Source organism: Ascaphus truei, chromosome 11, assembly GCF_040206685.1.
Source record: "Ascaphus truei isolate aAscTru1 chromosome 11, aAscTru1.hap1, whole genome shotgun sequence".
Taxonomy (NCBI): domain Eukaryota; kingdom Metazoa; phylum Chordata; class Amphibia; order Anura; family Ascaphidae; genus Ascaphus; species Ascaphus truei.
The window spans coordinates 54,471,927-54,497,721 of record NC_134493.1 but is presented as its reverse complement, the minus strand read 5'-3'; the positions used below and the strand labels follow the sequence as shown (position 1 = coordinate 54,497,721).

Here is a 25,795-nt window from a genome sequence, read left to right as displayed (position 1 = left end):
GAGACTAAAATGTTCTTATAACAGGGGTTTCCTTCTTAAGCGAGAGCGTATCGGTATTATGAGGAGGTGTTGTTATAAGAGGTATGTTCTTATAAAGAGAGTTTTCTTATCATAGGGGATCCTTCAATGGGAAATATTAAGACCGTTCTTATAAAGGGGTTCTTCTAAAATAATGTCAGACAATGTTCTTATAAAAGGGCTTCCTCTCTCAAGCAGGGATGCAGTAGGTTGTAATTTTCAGGCGATGTTCTTATAAGAGGGGTGTTATATCGGTGCCGTGATGGGATGTTAAGTTCCTATAAAAAGGCTGCTCTTATAACAGGGTATCCTAAAATATGAATTATTTGAGTATTCAGCAATACAATTTCATATAATGTATATATGTTATATAAAGTGTATATATACACATATATATACCTAGGTGATAATGGTGAAAGGCGGGTTGCAGACCTGTCTAAGACATGTGAATGTGCTCACACGTGATATTTTTATGCGCTATATATATATATGTAATTTAATGTATGTATTACCCATGTAATTACATAATGATGTATTTAGCCAGAAAGGGCATTTATCGCTGTTCCCTGTCACCAAAAAAATAATAATCCCGGGATTTATTGGGGGAAAATCTCCATTGAATCAGGGGGGGGGGGGCTCTTTTTTGTGAAGGGTTAATGGAGCGATGCTCTGCAGGGTACAGAAGGGGTTAATGGGGTGATGCTCTGCAGGGTACGGAAGGGGTTAATGAAGGGATGCTCTACAGCGTACGGAAGGGGTTAATGAAGCGATGCTCTGCAGGGTATTGAAGGGGTTAATGAAGTGATACTCTGCCGGGTATTGAAGGGGTTTAATTAAGGGATGCTCTGCAGGGGCGCAGAAGAGAAGGGGTTAATGAAGCGGTGCTCTGCAGAGCATTGAAGGGGTTAATAAAGCAATGTTCTGCATGGCGCAGGAGTGAAGGGGTTAATGGAGTGAAGCTTTGCAGGGTGTAGAAGGGAAGGGGTTAATGAAGCAATGCTCTGCAGGGTGTGGAAGGGCTTACTGAAGTGATGCTCTGCAGGTTATGGAAGGGGTTAATGAATCAATGCTCGGCCGAGTAGGGGTTAATGGAGAGATGCTCTGCAGGGTGTGGACGGGATGGGGTTAATGGAGCGATGCTCTGCAGGGAAGGGGTTAGCCAGGTCATAAACCTTTATATCCCAAACCCCCGGGAGTTTGGACCGCTTTCAGAACAGGTAACAGATAACAGAACCTGTTGCGGCCACATTCATACGGTCAGTCTGAATCCCTGGGGTAACAATGACCCAGAACAAGGTACTCCAGAACAGCAAGAGATTGGAGTAAACACAGCACGGGTAGGAGTAACGATACTTCCGAACAGGTGCACGAGGGAGTAACATTATTTCTGCCGAGATATATGTGAGGGTAACAAGCAGCGCTGTTACACATACTGGAGCAATAGTCAAATTAACCGTGATATGCTGCACACCATTAGTCACAAAACAAAAGCAGTATTACCGGTGCTGCTGGTTCAAAGGGATACCCGTCACAAATATCCAAGCGCGAACTGTGACAAGGAAAGATCCAGCACTCCACGGATTTGCAAAAGTATCACATTTATTGCGCCATACCCAACGACCGTTTCGACCTTCGTAGGCATCATGCCTTTTCACTTGAAAAAGACCTACCTAGGTCGAAACGGTCGTTGGGTATGGCGCAATAAATGTGATACTTTTGCAAATCCGCGGAGCGCTGGATCTTTCCTTTTCACACATACTGGAGCAGCAGTATTTTAGCCTAGGTATATGTAGGAGTAACAGTGCTCCAGCAAAGTGATTGGAGTAACAGTACTCCGACAAAGTTATACTTAGGTGTAACAGTATTTTATTATAGCTAGGTGTTGGAGTATCAGTACAAGAGAAGTGATAGACAGGAGTAACTGTACTTCAACAATGACAGGATTAACTGTCTATACTGCAGCACAGCCAAGGGTACGACTAGAGTATTAGTGCCAGCAAAGTGGCAGAGAGAAGTAATAGTACCTCAGCACAGCTGGGGATAGGAGTATCAATACCAACAGGGAGTATACATGCGAGAAAAGTAGTGGACCGGAGTTACAGTAGTTCACTTACATGCAGGAGTAACAGTACTTCAACAGAATTATGGATAGGAGTATCAGTACCCGCAGAAAGCATCACTAGCAGCAAATATATACACAAGTGTAACTACTTAAATAATATAGATAAGAATAACAGTACTTAAGCAAATCTAAAGTCAGGGGTAATAATACTTTTTCAGAACAAGTCAGATAGGAGTACCAATACAGCAAAGGGATACACACAAGGAACAATACTTCAGCACTTAGGAGTAACAGTACCTCAGCACCGGCATGGGAGCAAGCAAAGGTATTCATGCAACAGCACACACAGCAAGGGGTAACATTACCTCGGCACAGTAGCAGATCCGGGTACCAGTACTCCAGACAGGCAGGAGTAACAGCGCAGAAGTATGTGTTTCTGGTACTGACAGGGTTACATATACAGCAGTAACAAGTACCAAAAGCTCTCGGCCAATCAGAAGAGGCGCAGAGATCAAGGCGACAAAAGATGTAGGGTTTGTTTTTAGGATGGGGGGGGGAGGGGAGAGGGGGGTCTGCGTTCAAATACCCAGCCCGGGATCAATACTCCGCCGGACCGGCGCTGCAGGGAGCGCAGGAGGAGCACAGCGGGCGCTGTGAAGTTCTCTCTCTCTGCCTGGGAGGGCCGGGGCTTCATCAAAAATGTATAGGGGTCTGACACCCCCCCACCCCCCCCCCTTCCCCAATATGCCAGAATCCTACTTATCTGTAAGATCGCTGGAAGGGGGTGAGTGGGGGAGGGGGGGGGGGTGAGTGGGGGAGGGGGGGGGGCGCGGCAAGGGGGTGAGTGGGGAGGGGGGGGGCGCGGGAAGGGGGTGTGAGTGATGGGGGTGAAGGGCTGAGTGGGAAAGGGGGGGAGGGGGTGAATGGGGAATGGGGGGGGGGGGCGCGGGAAGGGGGTGTGAGTGATGGGGGGAAGGGCTGAGTGGGAAAGAGGGTGAGTGGGGGGGGGGGTGAGTGGGGAGGTGGGGAGGGGGGGTGAGTGAGGGTGGGGGGTTATCTCGTTCCCTATTCTAGGGCCAACATTATTAGCTTTTTAACCCCTGCCGAAAAGGTTTTCAAATATTCTTCCTAATATTCCCCCCCCCCCTCCCACCCTTTATAAGAAGACTGCTGTTATAAGGACACCCACCGTTATGGGAAGATCCCTCTTATAAGAACGTCTCACACCTTCAAAGCTTCATATTTTAGGATACCCTGTTATAAGAGCAGCCTTTTTTTATATAGGAACTTAACATCCCATCACGGCACCGATATAACACCCCTCTTATAAGAACATCTCCTGAACATTACAACCTACTGCATCCCTGCTTGAGAGAGGAAGCCCTTTTATAAGAACATTGTCTGACATTATTTTAGAAGAACCCCTTTATAAGAACAGTCTAAATATTTCCTATTGAAGGGTCCCCTATGATAAGAACATACCTCTTATAACAACGCCTCCTCATAATACCAAGAAGGAAACCCCTGTTATAAGAACATTTTACACCACCCTGTGTGTGGTATGCCTGTTATAAGCCATATCCCTCATATAAGAAGCTTCCTAGTTTAGGTTACCCTATTACTCACTTAACCCTTCCTATTACAACATCACCCTTTACAAGAACACCCACCTACAACACTGTCTAATCCTACATGAGGAACCCCTGGTATAAGAACACCCACCTTTATAAGAACACCTCACACCATCGTGTCTAATCCTATATGAGGAACCCTGTTATAAGAACACCCACCTTTATAAGAACACCTCACAACACCTTGTCTAATCCTATATGAGGAACCCTGTTATAAGGACACCCACCTTTATAAGAACACCTCACAACACCTTGTCTAATCCTATATGAGGAACCCCTGTTATAAGAACACCCACCTTTATAAGAACATCTCACAACACTGTGTTTAATCCTATATGAGAAACCCTGTTATAAGAAACCCACCTTTATAAGAACACCTCACACCACCTTGTCTAATCCTATATGAGAAACCCTGTTATAAGGACATCCTCCCCTGACATCCCTATAGCAGAAACACACGTGCTCCTAATGAGGGTATCCATTTATCACCTAAAATCCCCCCTTTGTAACCTAAACATACTTTTCCGTGTGGAATAGCCATATAAGAAATGCCCCCTCATTATAAGAACATCTTCTCAAAGCCCCTGCAACACGAGCGGTTTGTACACAGTGACAGTAAGGACACGCACACAGGCATGTGTCTCTGTAAAGCCCCGCACACACGCCTGCCCATACTGTATATATATACTGTATATAGCTGAGTAAGGACTTATTACTAAAGCATGCAAAGTTGTGCACGTACACACACGTACATATATATGCAAAGCTGAAATGTACTGTATATGTGTGTGTGTGTATGTGTGTCTGCCAGGTAAGGCAGTGTGTGTAAGTGTGTGTGTACCTGACAGGTAAGGCAGTGTGTGTGTGTGTACCTGACAGGTAAGGCATTGTATATGTGTGTACCTGACAGGTAAGGCAGTGTGTGTGTGTGTATATGTCTGACAGGTAAGGCATGGTGTGTGTGTGTGTGTGTGTGTGTGTCTGACAGGTAAGGCAGTGTGTGTGTGACAGGTAAGGCAGTGTGTGTGTGTGTGTGTGTGTGTGTGTGTGTGTGTATTTGTCTGACAGGTATGGCAGTGTGTGTGGGTGTGTGGGTGTGTGTGGGTGTCTGACAGGTAAGGCAGTGTGTGTGTCTGACAGGTAAGGCAGTATTTGTGTGTGTGTGTGACAGGTAAGGCAGTGTGTCTGACTGGAAAGGCAGTGTGTGTGTGTGTGTGTGTGTGTGTGTGTGTGTGTGTGTGTGTGTGTGTTTGTGTGTGTTTGACAGGTAAGGCAGTGTGTGTGTGTGTGTGTGTCTGACAGGAAAGGTAGTGTGTGTGTGTGTGTGTGTGTGTGTGTTTGACAGGTAAGGCAGTGTGTGTGTGTGTGTGTGTCTGACAGGTAAGGCAGTGTGTGTCTGACAGGAAAGGCAGTGTGTGTGTGTGTTTGAGAGGTAAGGCAGTATGTGTATGTGTGTGTGTGTGTGTGTGTGTGTGTGTGTGTGTGTGTGTCTGACAGGTAAGGCAGTGTGTGTGTGTGTGTGTGTCTGACAGGAAAGGTAGTGTGTGTGTGTGTGTGTGTGTGTGTGTGTGTGTGTGTGTGTGTGTGTGTGTGTGTGTGTGTGTGTGTGTGTGTGTGTGTGTGTGTGTTTGACAGGTAAGGCAGTGTGTGTGTGTGTGTGTGTGTGTGTGTGTGTGTGTGTGTGTCTGACAGGTAAGGCAGTGTGTGTCTGACAGGAAAGGTAGTGTGTGTGTGTGTGTGTGTGTGTGTGTGTGTGTGTGTGTGTGTTTGAGAGGTAAGGCAGTGTGTGTGTGTGTGTGTGTGTGTGTGTGTGTGTGTGTGTGTGTGTGTGTGTGTGTGTGTGTGTGTGTGTGTGTGTCTGACAGGTAAGGCAGTGTGTGTGTGTAACTCACCTCTGTGCTGGTCCCTATGTCTCTGGCTGCCCAGCCTGCTGTGTGTGAGGATGGGAAGTGTGTGGATGGTGCAGTAAGTATACTGTCTGCTAGTCTGGCCTTAGGGCTTCCTTCCCTGGACTTCCCTGCCCCTCTATGGGTGGGTGGGGTACCACTCAGTGCCCCCAGCCATCATCCACATGGCAAAGAGAGAGGGGGGAGGAGGTGGAAAGGAGGGGAGGCTGAGGAGAGAGAGGAAGGGAAAAGGGGAAGAGAGAGGGACAGAAAGGACCAGAGAGGGGGAAAGAGAGAGAGGGAGAGGGGAGAGAGAGAGATGGAGAGAGGGTGGAGGGATGAAGGGAAAAAGGGGCAGTGAAAGGGGATAGAGAGAGAAGGAGAGAAAGGACCAGAGAGGGGGGAAAGAGAGAGGGACAAAGAGAGAGGAAGGAGAAAGAGCGAGGGGAAGGAGAGGGAAGATGGAGAAGGAGGGGGAGAAGGGGAAATAGATAGAGGAAGGAGAGAGGGAGGAGGAGAGAGATGGGGAGGAGAGAGAGACAGGGTAGAAGGAGAGATAGAGGGGGGTGGAGAAAGAGGGGGGAGAGATAGGAGGAGTAGAGGGGGGAAAGAAAGAGAGAGAGAGGGGGAAGGAGGGAGAGAGAATAAACATGTAAGGGGGGAGGAAGAAAAGACTTCTGAAAAAAGGAAAAGTGGGTGGAAAAGAGAAAGATGAGGAAAGAGCAGAAAGATGAGAAAGAAAGTGAGAAATAAGAAAGTGTGAGTGTGTATGGGAGTATGAGAAATACAGGAGTGTGTGTGTACTGTATGAGTGTGCATGGGAGTGTGAGTGTGTGTGTGTGTACAGGTAGCCCACGCTATCCAACGTTTCACTTTACAAGGAATGGCATATCCAACGCTTTACAATGCCTCCCCTACGGGCCGTTTTTTGACGCCGGAATGCGTTATCCGACGCCGGAATGTGTTATCCGACGCCTGAATGCGTTATCCAACGCTCACCGCCACTGATTAACATGGGACTCACTTTACAGCGGTTTAACTATCCAGCGCTACTTCCAGAACGGGTTCCGTTGGATAACTGAGGACTGCCTGTATGAGTGTGCATGAGAGTGTATATGTGAGAATATGAGTGTGAGTGTGTGTGAGTATGAGAGATAATGAGAGTTTGAGTGTGTATGAGAAATACAGAAGGGTGAGTGTGTATGAGAGAGTATGAGAAATACAGAAGTGAGTGTGTATGAGAAATACAGAAAAGTGTGTGAGTGTGTATGAGAGAGTATGACAGAGTATGAGAAGTACAGAAAAATGTGAGTGTGTATGAGAGTGTGACAGAGTGTGTGTATGAGTGTGTGTCAGAGTATGTGTGTGTATGAGTGTATGTGAGAGTATGAATGTGTATAAAAGCGTGAGATTATGAGAGTGTGAATGTGTATGAGAGAGTATGAGTGTGTGTATGAGAAATACAGAAGAACGTATGAGAGAGTAGTTGTAGTCTGTATGAGAGAGTATGAGAAATACAGAATAAAGTGTGTATGAGAGTGTATGACATATACAGAAGAGTGTGAGTGTGTATGGGTGAGTATGAGAGTGTGTGTGTATGAGTGAGTGTGTATGAGAGTGTGAGAGTATGAGAGTGTGAGTGTTTATGAGACTGAGTGTGTGTGTATTAGAAATACAGAAGAAAGTGTGTGTATGAGAGTGTGAGTGTGTATGAGAGAGTGTGTGTGTATGAAAGTGTGAGTGTGTATATATATGAAAACAGAAGGACGTGTGAGTGTGTATGAGAGTGTGAGTATGTATGAGAGTTTGAGTGTGTATGAGAGAGTATGAGTGTGAGTGTATATGAGAAATACAGAATAAAGTGTGAACGTGTATGAGAGAGTATGTGTGTGTATATGTGTAGGAGAGAGTACAAGAATGTGAGTGTGTATGAGAGAGTATGAGAAATACAGAAGATTGTGAGTGTGTATGAGAGTATGTGTGTGTATACTGTATGTGTAGGAGAGAGTATAAGAATGTGAGTGTGTATGAGAGAGTATGAGAAATACAGAAGAAAGTGTGAGTGAGTATGAGATATACAGAAGATTGTGAGTGTGTATGAGTGCAAGTATAAGTGTGAGTGTGTATGAGAGAGCATGTGTGTTTCTTTGAGATAGACAGAATCAAGAGTTTAAGTGTGTATGAGAAATACAGAAGAAAGAGTGTGAGTGTGTATGAGTGAGTATGAGTATGAAACATACAGAAGAGTTTGAGTGTGTATAAGAGAGTATGAGAAATACAGAAGAGTGTGAGTGTGTATGAGTGTGTATGAGAGAGTATGAGAAATACAGAATAAAGAGTGTGAGTGTGTATGAGAGAGTGAGAGGGAATGTGTATGAGAGAGTGAGAGGGAATGTGTATGAGAGAGTGAGAGGGAATGTGTATATGAGAGAGTGAGAGGGAATGTGTATGAGAGAGTGAGAGGGAATGTGTATGAGAGAGTGAGAGGGAATGTGTATGAGAGAGTGAGAGGGAATGTGTATATGAGAGAGTGAGAGGGAATGTGTATGAGAGAGTGAGAGGGAATGTGTATATGAGAGAGTGAGAGGGAATGTGTATATGAGAGAGTGAGAGGGAATGTGTATGAGAGAGTGAGAGGGAATGTGTATATGAGAGAGTGAGAGGGAATGTGTATGAGAGAGTGAGAGGGAATGTGTATGAGAGAGTGAGAGGGAATGTGTATATGAGAGAGTGAGAGGGAATGTGTATGAGAGAGTGAGAGGGAATGTGTATATGAGAGAGTGAGAGGGAATGTGTATGAGAGAGTGAGAGGGAATGTGTATGAGAGAGTGAGAGGGAATGTGTATATGAGAGAGTGAGAGGGAATGTGTATATGAGAGAGTGAGAGGGAATGTGTATATGAGAGAGTGAGAGGGAATGTGTATGAGAGAGTGAGAGGGAATGTGTATGAGAGAGTGAGAGGGAATGTGTATGAGAGAGTATGAGTGTGAGAGAATATGAAATACAGAAAAAAGAGTGCGAGAAAATATGAGAGGGTATGAGAGTGTGAGTATGTGTGAGAAATACAGAAGAAAGTGTGAGAGAGTATGATGGTGTGAGAGTATGTCAGAGTGTATGAGAGAGTATGAAAGTGTGGGAGAGTATGAAAAAGCGTGAGAGTTTGAAAGTGTGGGAGAGTAAGTAAGAGTGTGAGAGAGTATGAAAGTGTGGGAGAGTATGAAAGAGTGTGAGAGAGTATGAAAGAGTGTGAGAGAGTATGAAAGAGTGTGAGAGTTTGAAAGAGTGTGAGAGTATGAAAGTGTGGGAGAGTATGAAAGAGTGTGAGAGAGTATGAAAGAGTGAGAGTATGAAAGTGTGGGAGAGTATGAAAGAGTGTGAGAGAGTATGAAAGAGTGTGAGAGTATGAAAGAGTGTGAGAGTATGACAGAGTGTGAGAGTATGACAGAGTGTGAGAGTATGAAAGAGTGTGAGAGTATGAAAGTGTGGGAGAGAATGAAAGTGTGGGAGAGTATGAAAGAGTGTGAGAGAGTATAAAAGTGTGAGAGTATGAAAGTGTGGGAGAGTATGAAAGAGTGTGAGCGAGTATGAAAGTGTGGGAGAGTATGAAAGAGTGTGAGAGAGTATGAAAGTGTGAGAGTATGAAAGTGTGAGAGTATGAAAGTGTGGGAGAGTATGAAAGTGTGGGAGAGTATGAAAGAGTGTGAGAGAGTATGAAAGAGTGAGAGTATGAAAGTGTGGGAGAGTATGAAAGAGTGTGAGAGAGTATGAAAGAGTGTGAGAGTATGAAAGAGTGTGAGAGTATGAAAGAGTGTGAGAGTATGAAAGTGTGGGAGAGTATGAAAGTGTGGGAGAGTATGAAGAGTGTGAGAGAGTATGAAAGAGTGTGAGAGTATGAAAGTGTGGGAGAGTATGAAAGTGTGGGAGAGAATGAAAGATGTGAGAGTATGAAAGAGTGAGAGTATGAAAGGGTATGAGAGAGTATGAAAGTGTGGGAGAGTATGAAAGTGTGGGAGAGTATGAAGAGTGTGAGAGAGTATGAAAGAGTGTGAGAGAATAAAAGTGTGTGAGAGTATGAAAGAGTGTGAGAGAGTATGAAAGTGTGGGAGAGTATGAAAGAGTGTGAGAGAGTATGAAAGAGTGTGAGAGAATAAAAGTGTGTGAGAGTATGAAAGTGTGTGAGAGAGTATGAAAGTGTGGGAGAGTATGAAAGTGTGGGAGAGTATGAAAGTGTGGGAGAGTATGAAAGTGTGGGAGAGTATGAAAGTGTGGGAGAGTATGAAAGTGTGGGAGAGTATGAAAGAGTGTGAGAGAGTATGAAAGAGTGAGAGTATGAAAGTGTGGGAGAGTATGAAAGTGTGGGAGAGTATGAAGAGTGTGAGAGAATGAAAGTGTGGGAGAGTATGAAAGTGTGGGAGAGTATGAAAGAATGTGAGCGAGTATGAAAGAGTGAGAGTATGAAAGTGTGGGAGAGTATGAAAGAGTGTGAGAGAGTATGAAAGAGTGTGAGAGTATGAAAGAGTGTGAGAGTATGAAAGAGTGTGAGAGTATGAAAGTGTGGGAGAGTATGAAAGTGTGGGAGAGAGTATGAAAGATGTGAGAGTATGAAAGAGTGTGAGAGTATGAAAGGGTATGAGAGAGTATGAAAGTGTGGGAGAGTATGAAAGTGTGGGAGAGTATGAAGAGTGTGAGAGAGTATGAAAGAGTGTGAGACTATGAAAGTGTGTGAGAGTATGAAAGAGTGTGGGAGAGTATGAAAGTGTGGGAGAGTATGAAAGAGTGTGGGAGAGTATGAAAGTGTGGGAGAGTATGAAAGTGTGGGAGAGTATGAAAGTGTGGGAGAGTATGAAAGAGTGTGAGAGAATAAAAGTGTGGGAGAGTATGAAAGAGTGTGAGAGAGTATGAAAGAGTGTGAGAGTGTGAAAGTGTGGGAGAGTATGAAAGTGTGGGAGAGTATGAAAGAGTGTGAGACTATGAAAGAGTGTGAGAGTATGAAAGAGTGTGAGAGTATGAAAGGGCGTGAGAGAGTATGAAAGTGTGGGAGAGTATGAAAGAGTGTGAGCGAGTATGAAAGTGTGGGAGAGTATGAAGAGTGTGAGAGAGTATGAAAGTGTGTGAGAGTATGAAAGTGTGGGAGAGTATGAAAGAGTGTGAGCGAGTTGAAAGTGTGAGAGAGTATGAAAGGGTGTGAGAGTATGAAAGAGTGTGAGAGTATGAAAGTGTGGGAGAGTATGAAAGAGAGTGAGAGAGTATGAAAGAGTGTGAGAGTATGAAAGAGTGTGAGAGTATGACAGAGTGTGAGAGTATGACAGAGTGTGAGAGTATGAAAGAGTGTGAGAGTATGAAAGTGTGGGAGAGAATGAAAGTGTGGGAGAGTATGAAAGAGTGTGAGAGAGTATAAAAGTGTGAGAGTATGAAAGTGTGGGAGAGTATGAAAGAGTGTGAGCGAGTATGAAAGTGTGGGAGAGTATGAAAGAGTGTGAGAGAGTATGAAAGTGTGAGAGTATGAAAGTGTGAGAGTATGAAAGTGTGGGAGAGTATGAAAGTGTGGGAGAGTATGAAAGAGTGTGAGAGAGTATGAAAGAGTGAGAGTATGAAAGTGTGGGAGAGTATGAAAGAGTGTGAGAGAGTATGAAAGAGTGTGAGAGTATGAAAGAGTGTGAGAGTATGAAAGAGTGTGAGAGTATGAAAGTGTGGGAGAGTATGAAAGTGTGGGAGAGTATGAAGAGTGTGAGAGAGTATGAAAGAGTGTGAGAGTATGAAAGTGTGGGAGAGTATGAAAGTGTGGGAGAGAATGAAAGATGTGAGAGTATGAAAGAGTGAGAGTATGAAAGGGTATGAGAGAGTATGAAAGTGTGGGAGAGTATGAAAGTGTGGGAGAGTATGAAGAGTGTGAGAGAGTATGAAAGAGTGTGAGAGAATAAAAGTGTGTGAGAGTATGAAAGAGTGTGAGAGAGTATGAAAGTGTGGGAGAGTATGAAAGAGTGTGAGAGAGTATGAAAGAGTGTGAGAGAATAAAAGTGTGTGAGAGTATGAAAGTGTGTGAGAGAGTATGAAAGTGTGGGAGAGTATGAAAGTGTGGGAGAGTATGAAAGTGTGGGAGAGTATGAAAGTGTGGGAGAGTATGAAAGTGTGGGAGAGTATGAAAGTGTGGGAGAGTATGAAAGAGTGTGAGAGAGTATGAAAGAGTGAGAGTATGAAAGTGTGGGAGAGTATGAAAGTGTGGGAGAGTATGAAGAGTGTGAGAGAATGAAAGTGTGGGAGAGTATGAAAGTGTGGGAGAGTATGAAAGAATGTGAGCGAGTATGAAAGAGTGAGAGTATGAAAGTGTGGGAGAGTATGAAAGAGTGTGAGAGAGTATGAAAGAGTGTGAGAGTATGAAAGAGTGTGAGAGTATGAAAGAGTGTGAGAGTATGAAAGTGTGGGAGAGTATGAAAGTGTGGGAGAGAGTATGAAAGATGTGAGAGTATGAAAGAGTGTGAGAGTATGAAAGGGTATGAGAGAGTATGAAAGTGTGGGAGAGTATGAAAGTGTGGGAGAGTATGAAGAGTGTGAGAGAGTATGAAAGAGTGTGAGACTATGAAAGTGTGTGAGAGTATGAAAGAGTGTGGGAGAGTATGAAAGTGTGGGAGAGTATGAAAGAGTGTGGGAGAGTATGAAAGTGTGGGAGAGTATGAAAGTGTGGGAGAGTATGAAAGTGTGGGAGAGTATGAAAGAGTGTGAGAGAATAAAAGTGTGGGAGAGTATGAAAGAGTGTGAGAGAGTATGAAAGAGTGTGAGAGTGTGAAAGTGTGGGAGAGTATGAAAGTGTGGGAGAGTATGAAAGAGTGTGAGACTATGAAAGAGTGTGAGAGTATGAAAGAGTGTGAGAGTATGAAAGGGCGTGAGAGAGTATGAAAGTGTGGGAGAGTATGAAAGAGTGTGAGCGAGTATGAAAGTGTGGGAGAGTATGAAGAGTGTGAGAGAGTATGAAAGTGTGTGAGAGTATGAAAGTGTGGGAGAGTATGAAAGAGTGTGAGCGAGTTGAAAGTGTGAGAGAGTATGAAAGGGTGTGAGAGTATGAAAGAGTGTGAGAGTATGAAAGTGTGGGAGAGTATGAAAGAGAGTGTGAGAGTATGAAAGAGTGTGAGAGTATGAAAGTGTGGGAGAGTATGAAAGAGTGTGAGAGAGTATGAAAGGGTGTGAGAGTATGAAAGAGTGTGAGAGTATGAAAGAGTGTGAGAGTATGAAAGAGTGTGAGAGAGTATGAAAGAGTGTGAGAGTATGAAAGAGTGTGAGAGTATGAAAGTGTGGGAGAGTATGAAAGTGTGGGAGAGTATGAAGAGTGTGAGAGAGTATGAAAGAGTGTGAGAGTATGAAAGTGTGGGAGAGTATGAAAGTGTGGGAGAGAATGAAAGATGTGAGAGTATGAAAGAGTGTGAGAGTATGAAAGGGTATGAGAGAGTATGAAAGTGTGGGAGAGTATGAAAGTGTGGGAGAGTATGAAGAGTGTGAGAGAGTATGAAAGAGTGTGAGAGAATAAAAGTGTGTGAGAGTATGAAAGAGTGTGAGAGAGTATGAAAGTGTGGGAGAGTATGAAAGAGTGTGAGAGAGTATGAAAGAGTGTGAGAGAATAAAAGTGTGTGAGAGTATGAAAGTGTGTGAGAGAGTATGAAAGTGTGGGAGAGTATGAAAGTGTGGGAGAGTATGAAAGTGTGGGAGAGTATGAAAGTGTGGGAGAGTATGAAAGAGTGTGAGAGAGTATGAAAGAGTGAGAGTATGAAAGTGTGGGAGAGTATGAAAGTGTGGGAGAGTATGAAGAGTGTGAGAGAATGAAAGTGTGGGAGAGTATGAAAGTGTGGGAGAGTATGAAAGAGTGTGAGATAGTATGAAAGAGTGAGAGTATGAAAGTGTGGGAGAGTATGAAAGAGTGTGAGAGAGTATGAAAGAGTGTGAGAGTATGAAAGAGTGTGAGAGTATGAAAGAGTGTGAGAGTATGAAAGTGTGGGAGAGTATGAAAGTGTGGGAGAGTATGAAAGTGTGGGAGAGTATGAAAGAGTGTGAGAGAGTATGAAAGAGTGAGAGTATGAAAGTGTGGGAGAGTATGAAAGTGTGGGAGAGTATGAAGAGTGTGAGAGAATGAAAGTGTGGGAGAGTATGAAAGTGTGGGAGAGTATGAAAGAATGTGAGCGAGTATGAAAGAGTGAGAGTATGAAAGTGTGGGAGAGTATGAAAGAGTGTGAGAGAGTATGAAAGAGTGTGAGAGTATGAAAGAGTGTGAGAGTATGAAAGAGTGTGAGAGTATGAAAGTGTGGGAGAGTATGAAAGTGTGGGAGAGAGTATGAAAGATGTGAGAGTATGAAAGAGTGTGAGAGTATGAAAGGGTATGAGAGAGTATGAAAGTGTGGGAGAGTATGAAAGTGTGGGAGAGTATGAAGAGTGTGAGAGAGTATGAAAGAGTGTGAGACTATGAAAGTGTGTGAGAGTATGAAAGAGTGTGGGAGAGTATGAAAGTGTGGGAGAGTATGAAAGAGTGTGGGAGAGTATGAAAGTGTGGGAGAGTATGAAAGTGTGGGAGAGTATGAAAGTGTGGGAGAGTATGAAAGAGTGTGAGAGAATAAAAGTGTGGGAGAGTATGAAAGAGTGTGAGAGAGTATGAAAGAGTGTGAGAGTGTGAAAGTGTGGGAGAGTATGAAAGTGTGGGAGTGTATGAAAGTGTGGGAGAGTATGAAAGAGTGTGAGACTATGAAAGAGTGTGAGAGTATGAAAGAGTGTGAGAGTATGAAAGGGCGTGAGAGAGTATGAAAGTGTGGGAGAGTATGAAAGAGTGTGAGCGAGTATGAAAGTGTGGGAGAGTATGAAGAGTGTGAGAGAGTATGAAAGTGTGTGAGAGTATGAAAGTGTGGGAGAGTATGAAAGAGTGTGAGCGAGTTGAAAGTGTGAGAGAGTATGAAAGGGTGTGAGAGTATGAAAGAGTGTGAGAGTATGAAAGTGTGGGAGAGTATGAAAGAGAGTGTGAGAGTATGAAAGAGTGTGAGAGTATGAAAGTGTGGGAGAGTATGAAAGAGTGTGAGAGAGTATGAAAGGGTGTGAGAGTATGAAAGAGTGTGAGAGTATGAAAGAGTGTGAGAGAGTATGAAAGAGTGTGAGAGTATGAAAGAGTGTGAGAGAGTATGAAAGAGTGTGAGAGAGTATGAAAGAGTGTGAGAGTATGAAAGAGTGTGAGAGAGTATGAAAGAGTGTGAGAGTATGAAAGAGTGTGAGAGAGAGAAATACAGCAGAAAAAGAGAGGTGGGAAATGTAGAAGAATACAGGTAAGGGGAGAGATAACGAGGGGAGAGATAACGAGAGGAGAGATAACGAGGGGAGAGATAACGAGGGGAGAGATAACGAGGGGAGAAGTGGGTGGAGTACTTGAGAAAGAAAAGAATGTAAAAGAGAGAAGGGAAATAGAGAGAAAGGGAGCAGGGGTGTGAGAGAAGAGACGGAAAGAGAGGGGAGAGAGAGGAAAGAGACAGAGAGGGGAGAGAGGAGAAAATAGAGATAGAGCGGGTGATGAGATATGGGGGAGAGCGATAGAGGGGGAGATGAGATATTTATGGGGAAGAGCAATCGAGGGTGAGAGAGGGATAGAGAGTGAGAGAGGGATAGAGGGGAGAGAGGGATAGAAAAGAAAGAGGGGAGAACGGGAAAGAGGGGAGAGAGAAGGAGAGATGAGAGATATTGTAAATGGAATCCAAGTGATTTTGGAATCCATGTTGTCTGTTTGTATCCATTTTGTTTCTCCACACTCTATTCAGACTGAACTGGGAAAGATTGTGCAATATAAGAACACATTTAAGGGAAACAACTTATTTGGTAGAAAAGTTAGAATAAGTTCATTGTTTCTAGTACATTTTGGGTACACAACATGAAGTCTGTCCCAGGTCAAGATAAGATAGGCTGTGTGCCCGGGCGAGGATTGGATCAGTGTAATTACATTGTAACAAGCTATGCATCGGTTAATTTAGTCGCTAGGGAAAGAACTATATGAATCGTGTTTATAGAGTAGATGCATCAGAACAGAAAATACACAGCCCGAGGAGATGTCCTCCATTCTTAACCTGTAAATGCCTGTTGATGCCTGAAGCTTATGTGTAACTTCCTCTAGAATAATAAATGATATTTGGAACTGCAAAGAAACCTGTGCCGAACCGATAATTATTGGAACAAAGATTCTGTATTTTCCCACAATAGATAAACGGTTATTTTCCATGGCGAGCCACAGTCGAATCCGAGCCACACTGTACGTACGACGGGAGGGAGAGCCCCGGGTCTTAGGGGTGAGTCTCAAAACTGTTTTCTCAACAATGTTGTAAGTACATGGTCTTGATCAACGAACGTGACGAAGTAAGATTTTCCAGAAGAAGAAGAAGATCCAGTGATTACACAGACATTTCAAGACTTTGCTTTCCGGAGATTAATTAAGACTGAGACACACGAGGTGTTCAGGACTGCAGCTTCCTGAAGGAACAAACTCAAAGAGATCCGAAGTGAGGCGCTCCTATGTTCAAAATGCTAACCCACAGCTTTTGGTGAAGGGGTCCTACTTATTTTGAAAGGCACTTGACGGGGGATATTCACTAGAGCTCAAGTGTATATAATAGGACGGTCCTATTATAAAAGCTTCAGAGTTGGAAAGCAACCTGATATATTACCCCACTATTCGCCGTGATAGTTTGAAGGGTTTTTACATAAAGTGCCATGAGTTTTATCGAGGTGCAGGCAAACGTTAGTAAGGTTTTCGCTGATCCCACCCAAAGATGCCGGGTGTGTGGATACCTGGGATTCCTCATGGAAGCAGGTTATCTACGCATTGGAGGAAATTGATGACAAGAAGTTTGGCGCTGTTAAAGACATAAAGACATGTCAGTTTTCTGCCAAGGTGGCGCTAATCCCTGAGCAAGAGGTGAGATCTTCCAAACGTCAGGATCATTTGTGTAAGGCTGCGTCCAGTGTGCCTTCTCCCGTGCTGAGGCACGCGGAGGCTGAGGGAAAGCAAGTGCTTTCCCTGGCCTTAGACCGCGCGCGTGTAGGAGGCGGGCCAGTGACGTCACGGAGCTGGTTCGCCCTCATTGGGCGAACCGCTCACGTGAACGGCCCTGCGCTCCGGCGTGCGCCAACTCTAAAATTTGGATAAGACCTACGCTTCCGCGCGCTTGCGGAAGCGTAGGCGAGCCCCTACTAAAGCAGCTCTCATTGCAGCTATAAGGGCTCACTGGTAAGCACCAGCGCGCCTCAGCACAGGTCAGCGCTCATGCCCGAGGCCTTAGAAATGTGATACTGACTCTACCTGTAAAAAAAAATGCCCAGGTTTATGGTATCAGAATCGGTACCTGCAGGATTCATTACAGAAAGGCTCCAGAATTTGCCAGACCATATCTGCGATCCATAAGATATGTATGGTGGGCAATGCAGAGGCTAAAGCAGAGGGGACTATAGGTCGTGATGACGAGACTGATGATGCTTCTATATCAGATACTCAACCTAATGTGAAGGACATTTGGGAACGATTTAAAGAAATTCCTTAGAGACTTTAGAGAAGTGAGAGGTGGCGAACGATATCAGATCCCTCCTGAGTGGCCAGATTATAATGACACAGAAGACCACATGACAGCTTCTAACCTGATAAAGGAAAAGAAAAAAGTGATGGATGACATACAATTTCCATCTCCCCCGGTTGGGATTTTCCCCTCCTGGGAGAGGAGCCCCAGCCCCTCCTCGTAAAAACAAATGTAAGGGAACAACTCTCCAGCATAAACAGGGGCGTTCCCCTTCCACTTCGCAAAACTGATTTGAAAGAAAAACAGGTGCTAATGAAATCAGTACCATCTATGACCCCGTACGCTGTTGCAAAAAGGTCCCTTTCTAAAATATGGAAGTGTTTGAAAGTTGTGTGCAAAGGTTTGAATTGAAGGATGAAGTTGCCTGCCAAGCACTACATTTATGGCTAGCATCACATATAGACAATAGCACGGAAGAGGTGGCACGACACCTTGATGGCACTTTCCATACTGATGTGACACAGGGACAGAGGCTGAGAAGAGTGGTCCAAGCAGTAACCGGTGGGTCCCAGGTAGGACCCACAGCTCTTGACTCTTTCCAAATCTCTCCGCAAGATGATTTAGGAGCCAGTGCTATTAGCTGGGGAAATGCGTGGAGATTAATTATGGGAAAAGAACAAAGGCTGTCCCAGGCTAGGATAAGATAGGCTGTGTGCCCGGATTGTATCAGTGTAATTGCATTGTAACAGCGGTTCATTTAGTAGCTTGGTAAAGAACTATATGAATCGTGTTCATAGAGTAGATGCATCAGAACAGAAAATACACAGCCCGAGGAGATGTCCTCCATTCTTAACCTGTAAATGCCTGTTGATGCCTGAAGCTTATGTGTAACTGCCTCTAGAATAATAACTGATATTTGGAACTGCAAAGAAACCTGTGCCGAACCGATAATTGTAGGAACAACTAATCTGTATTTTCACACTCTGGATAAACGGTTATTTTCACTGCCGAGACCGTTAGCTGCCAAGGTAAGCCCCTAACACACAGTATCCTATACTGACCCAATATGCTCTCTACACACACAGCATCCTGTACTGACCCAATATCCTCTCTGCACACACAGCATCCTGTACTAACCTAATATTCTCTGCACACACAGCATCCTGTACTAACCCAATATCCTCTGCACACACAGGATCCTGTACTAACCCAATATCCTCTCTACACACACAGTATCCTGTACTAACCCAATATCCTCTCTGCACACACACTCCACACACTGCATCCTGTACTAACCCAATATCCTCTCTGCACACACAGTATCCTGTACTAACCCAATATCCTCTCTGCACACACAGCATCCTGTACTAACCCAATATCCTCTCTTCACACACAGCATCCTGTACGAACCCAATATCCTCTCTGCACACACAGCATCCTGTACTAACCCAATAACCTCTCTGCACACACAGCATCCTGTACTAACCCAATATCCTCTGCACACACTGCATCCTGTACTGACCCAATATCCTCTCTGCACACACATTGCATCCTGTACTAACCCAATATCCTCTCTGCACACACACATCCTGTACTAACCCAATATCCTCTGCACACACTACATCCTGTACTAACCCCATATATTCTGCACACACAGCGTCCTGTACTAACTCAATATCCTCTCTACACACACAGCATCCTGTACTAACCCAATATCCTCTCTGCACACACAGTATCCTGTACTGACCCAATATCCTCTCTGCACACACAGCATCCTGTACTAACCCAATATCCTCTCTGCACACACATTATCCTGTACTGACCCAATATCCTCTCTGCACACACAGCGTCCTGTACTGACCCAATATCCTCTCTGCACACACAGCATCCTGTACTGACCCAATATCCTCTCTGCACACACAGCGTCCTGTACTAACCCAATATCCTCTCTGCACACACAGTATCCTGTATTAACCCAATAACCTCTCTGCACACACAGCATCCTGTACTAACCCAATATGCTCTCTACACACACAGCATCCTGTACTGACCCAATATCCTCTCTGCACACACAGCATCCTGTACTAACCCAATATCCTCTGCACACACAGCATCCTGTACAAACCCAATATCCTCTGCACACACAGGATCCTGTACTAACCCAATATCCTCTCTGCACACACAGCATCTTGTACTAACCCAATATCCTCTCTGCACACACAGCATCCTGTACTAACCCAATATCCTCTCTGCACACACAGCGTCCTGTACTAACCCAATATCCTCTCTGCACACACAGTATCCTGTATTGACCCAATAACCTCTCTGCACACACAGCATCCTGTACTAACCCAATAACCTCTCTGCACACACAGCATCCTGTACTAACCCAATAACCTCTCTCCACACACAGTATCCTATACTGACCCAATATCCTCTCTGCACACACAGTATCCTATACTGACCCAATATGCTCTCTGCACACACAGTATCCTATACTGACCCAATATGCTCTCTACACACACAGCATCCTGTACTGACCCAATATCCTCTCTGCACACACAGCATCCTGTACTAACCCAATATCCTCTGCACACACAGCATCCTGTACTAACCCAATATCCTCTGCACACACAGGATCCTGTACTAACCCAATATCCTCTCTACACACACAGTATCCTGTACTAACCCAATATCCTCTCTGCACACACACTGCACACACTACATCCTGTACTAACCCAATATCCTCTCTGCACACACAGTATCCTGTACTAACCCAATATCCTCTCTGCACACACAGCATCCTGTACTAACCCAATATCCTCTCTGCACACACAGCATCCTGTACTAACCCAATATCCTCTCTGCACACACAGCATCCTGTACTAACCCAATAACCTCTCTGCACACACAGTATCCTGTACTAACCCAATATCCTCTGCACACACTGCATCCTGTACTGACCCAATATCCTCTCTGCACACACAGTATCCTGTATTAACCCAATAACCTCTCTGCACACACAGCATCCTGTACTAACCCAATAACCTGTCTGCACACACAGCATCCTGTACTAACCCAATATACTCTGCACACACTGCATCCTGTACTGACCCAATATCCTCTCTGCACACACATTGCATCCTGTACTAACCCAATATCCTCTCTGCACACACACATCCTGTACTAACCCAATATCCTCTGCACACACTACATCCTGTACTAACCCCATATATTCTGCACACACAGCGTCCTGTACTAACTCAATATCCTCTCTGCACACACAGTATCCTGTACTAACCCAATATCCTCTCTGCACACACAGTATCCTGTACTGACCCAATATCCTCTCTGCACACACAGCATCCTGTACTAACCCAATATCCTCTCTGCACACACATTATCCTGTACTGACCCAATATCCTCTCTGCACACACAGCGTCCTGTACTGACCCAATATCCTCTCTGCACACACAGCATCCTGTACTGACCCAATATCCTCTCTGCACACACAGCGTCCTGTACTAACCCAATATCCTCTCTGCACACACAGTATCCTGTATTAACCCAATAACCTCTCTGCACACACAGCATCCTGTACTAACCCAATAACCTCTCTGCACACACAGCATCCTGTACTAACCCAATATGCTCTCTACACACACAGCATCCTGTACTGACCCAATATCCTCTCTGCACACACAGCATCCTGTACTAACCCAATATCCTCTGCACACACAGGATCCTGTACTAACCCAATATCCTCTCTGCACACACAGCATCTTGTACTAACCCAATATCCTCTCTGCACACACAGCATCCTGTACTAACCCAATATCCTCTCTGCACACACAGCGTCCTGTACTAACCCAATATCCTCTCTGCACACACAGTATCCTGTATTGACCCAATAACCTCTCTGCACACACAGCATCCTGTACTAACCCAATAACCTCTCTGCACACACAGCATCCTGTACTAACCCAATAACCTCTCTCCACACACAGTATCCTATACTGACCCAATATCCTCTCTGCACACACAGTATCCTATACTGACCCAATATGCTCTCTGCACACACAGTATCCTATACTGACCCAATATGCTCTCTACACACACAGCATCCTGTACTGACCCAATATCCTCTGCACACACAGCATCCTGTACTAACCCAATATCCTCTGCACACACAGCATCCTGTACTAACCCAATATCCTCTGCACACACAGGATCCTGTACTAACCCAATATCCTCTCTGCACACACAGCATCCTGTACTAACCCAATAACCTCTCTGCACACACAGCATCCTGTACTAACCCAATAACCTCTCTCCACACACAGTATCCTATACTGACCCAATATCCTCTCTGCACACACAGTATCCTATACTGACCCAATATGCTCTCTGCACACACAGTATCCTATACTGACCCAATATGCTCTCTACACACACAGCATCCTGTACTGACCCAATATCCTCTCTGCACACACAGCATCCTGTACTAACCCAATATCCTCTGCACACACAGCATCCTGTACTAACCCAATATCCTCTGCACACACAGGATCCTGTACTAACCCAATATCCTCTCTACACACACAGTATCCTGTACTAACCCAATATCCTCTCTGCACACACACTGCACACACTACATCCTGTACTAACCCAATATCCTCTCTGCACACACAGTATCCTGTACTAACCCAATATCCTCTCTGCACACACAGCATCCTGTACTAACCCAATATCCTCTCTGCACACACAGCATCCTGTACTAACCCAATATCCTCTCTGCACACACAGCATCCTGTACTAACCCAATAACCTCTCTGCACACACAGTATCCTGTACTAACCCAATATCCTCTGCACACACTGCATCCTGTACTGACCCAATATCCTCTCTGCACACACAGTATCCTGTATTAACCCAATAACCTCTCTGCACACACAGCATCCTGTACTAACCCAATAACCTGTCTGCACACACAGCATCCTGTACTAACCCAATATACTCTGCACACACTGCATCCTGTACTGACCCAATATCCTCTCTGCACACACATTGCATCCTGTACTAACCCAATATCCTCTCTGCACACACACATCCTGTACTAACCCAATATCCTCTGCACACACTACATCCTGTACTAACCCCATATATTCTGCACACACAGCGTCCTGTACTAACTCAATATCCTCTCTGCACACACAGTATCCTGTACTAACCCAATATCCTCTCTGCACACACAGTATCCTGTACTGACCCAATATCCTCTCTGCACACACAGCATCCTGTACTAACCCAATATCCTCTCTGCACACACATTATCCTGTACTGACCCAATATCCTCTCTGCACACACAGCGTCCTGTACTGACCCAATATCCTCTCTGCACACACAGCATCCTGTACTGACCCAATATCCTCTCTGCACACACAGCGTCCTGTACTAACCCAATATCCTCTCTGCACACACAGTATCCTGTATTAACCCAATAACCTCTCTGCACACACAGCATCCTGTACTAACCCAATAACCTCTCTGCACACACAGCATCCTGTACTAACCCAATATGCTCTCTACACACACAGCATCCTGTACTGACCCAATATCCTCTCTGCACACACAGCATCCTGTACTAACCCAATATCCTCTGCACACACAGGATCCTGTACTAACCCAATATCCTCTCTGCACACACAGCATCTTGTACTAACCCAATATCCTCTCTGCACACACAGCATCCTGTACTAACCCAATATCCTCTCTGCACACACAGCGTCCTGTACTAACCCAATATCCTCTCTGCACACACAGTATCCTGTATTGACCCAATAACCTCTCTGCACACACAGCATCCTGTACTAACCCAATAACCTCTCTGCACACACAGCATCCTGTACTAACCCAATAACCTCTCTCCACACACAGTATCCTATACTGACCCAATATCCTCTCTGCACACACAGTATCCTATACTGACCCAATATGCTCTCTGCACACACAGTATCCTATACTGACCCAATATGCTCTCTACACACACAGCATCCTGTACTGACCCAATATCCTCTGCACACACAGCATCCTGTACTAACCCAATATCCTCTGCACACACAGCATCCTGTACTAACCCAATATCCTCTGCACACACAGGATCCTGTACTAACCCAATATCCTCTCTACACACACAGTATCCTGTACTAACCCAATACCCTCTCTGCACACACTGCATCCTGTACTGACCCAATATCCTCTCTGCACACACAGCATCCTGTACTAACCCAATATCCTCTCTGCACACACAGCATCCTGTACTAACCATATATCCTCTCTGCACACACTACATCCTGTACTGACCCAATATCCTCACTGCACACACAGCATCCTGTACTAACCCAATATCCTCTCTGCACACACAGTATCCTATACTAACCCAATACCCTCTCTGCACACACTGCATCCTGTACTGTCCCAATATCCTCTCTGCACACACAGCATCCTGTACTAACCCAATATCCTCTCTGCACACACAGCATCCTGTACTAACCCAATATCCTCTCTGCACACACAGCATCCTGTACTGACCCAATATCCTCGCTGCACACACAGCATCCTGTACTGACCCAATATCCTCTCTGCACACACTGCATCCTGTACTAACCCAATATCCTCTCTGCACACACAGCATCCTGTACTAACCCAATATCCTCTCTGCACACACAGTATCCTGTACTAACCCAATATCCTCTGTGCACACAGCATCCTGTACTAACCCCATATATTCTGCACACACAGCATCCTGTACTAACCCCATATATTCTGCACACACAGTATCCTGTACTAACCCAATATCCACTCTGCACACACAGCATCCTGTACTGACCCAATATCCTCTCTGCACAAACAGCGTCCTGTACTGACCCAATATCCTCTCTGCACACGCAGTATCCTGTACTAACCCAATATCCTCTCTGCACACACAGCGTCCTGTACTAACCCAATATCCTCTCTACACACACAGTATCCTGTACTAACCCAATAACCTCTCTGCACACACAGCATCCTGTACTAACCCAATAACCCCTCTGCACACACAGCATCCTGTACTAACCCAATAACCTCTCTGCACACACAGTATCCTATACTGACCCAATATCCTCTCTGCACACACAGTATCCTATACTGACCCAATATGCTCTCTACACACACAGCATCCTGTACTGACCCAATATCCTCTCTGCACACACAGCATCCTGTACTAACCCAATATCCTCTGCACACACAGCATCCTGTACAAACCCAATATCCTCTGCACACACAGGATCCTGTACTAACCCAATATCCTCTCTGCACACACAGCATCCTGTACTAACCCAATATCCTCTCTCACACACAGCATCCTGTACTAACCCAATATCCTCTGCACACACTGCATCCTGTACTAACCCAATATCCTCTCTGCACACAGAGTATCCTGTACTAACCCAATATCCTCTCTGCACACACAGCATCCTGTACTAACCCAATATCCTCTCTGCACACACAGCATCCTGTACTAACCCAATATCCTCTCTGCACACACAGTATCCTGTGCTAACCCAATAACCTCCCTCCACACACAGCATCCTGTACTAACCCAATATCCTCTGCACACACTGCATCCTGTACTGACCCAATATCCTCTCTGCACACACAGTATCCTGTACTAACCCAATATCCTCTCTGCACACACAGTATCCTGTACTAACCCAATATCCTCTGCACACACTGCAACCTGTACTAACCCCATATCCTCTCTGCACACACAGCATCCTGTACTAACCCAATAGCCTCTGCACACACTGCATCCTGTACTAACCCAATATCCTCTCTGCACACACAGTATCCTGTACTAACCCAATATCCTCTCTGCACACACAGCATCCTGTACTAACCCAATATCCTCTCTGCACACACAGCGTCCTGTACTAACCCAATATCCTCTCTGCACACACAGCATCCTGTACTAACCCAATACCCTCTCTTCACACACACAGCATCATGTACTAACCCAATATCCTCTCTGCACACACAGCATCCTGTACTAACCCCATATCCTCTCTGCACACACAGCATCCTGTACTAACCCAATATCCTCTCTGCACACACAGCATCCTGTACTAACCCAATATCCTCTCTGCACACACTGCATCCTGTACTTACCCAATATCCTCTCTGCACACACTACATCCTGTACTGACCCAATATCCTCTCTACACACACACAGCATCCTGTACTAACCCAATATCCTCTCTGCACACACTACATCCTGTACTGACCCAATATCCTCACTGCTCACACAGCATCCTGTACTAACCCAATATCCTCTCTGCACACACAGTATCCTATACTAACCCAATACCCTCTCTGCACACACTGCATTCTGTACTGACCCAATATCCTCTCTGCACACACAGCATCCTGTACTAACCCAATATCCTCTCTGCACACACAGCATCCTGTACTAACCCAATATCCTCTCTGCACACACAGCATCCTGTACTGACCCAATATCCTCGCTGCACACACAGCATCCTGTACTGACCTAATATCCTCTCTGCACACACTGCATCCTGTACTAACCCAATATCCTCTCTGCACACACAACATCCTGTACTAACCCAATATCCTCTC

The 25,795-nt window shown here is 45.0% G+C and overlaps 1 protein-coding gene across 2 annotated transcripts in view; it reads right to left on the bottom strand.

Annotated features, from left to right (window-relative positions):
• The window catches only part of PRR35 (proline rich 35), a 28,571-nt gene extending 22,889 nt beyond the window's left edge, over window positions 1-5,682 (bottom strand). The window contains exon 1 of one of the 2 annotated variants that reach the window (XM_075566388.1): window positions 5,604-5,682. The gene's annotated coding sequence lies outside the window, so the exon portion shown is untranslated. Of the gene's footprint in view, window positions 1-2,445; window positions 2,617-5,603 lie in introns of those variants that run through there. The other variant, XM_075566387.1, reaches the window with a different exon arrangement.
• Window positions 5,683-25,795: the final 20,113 nt, after the last annotated feature.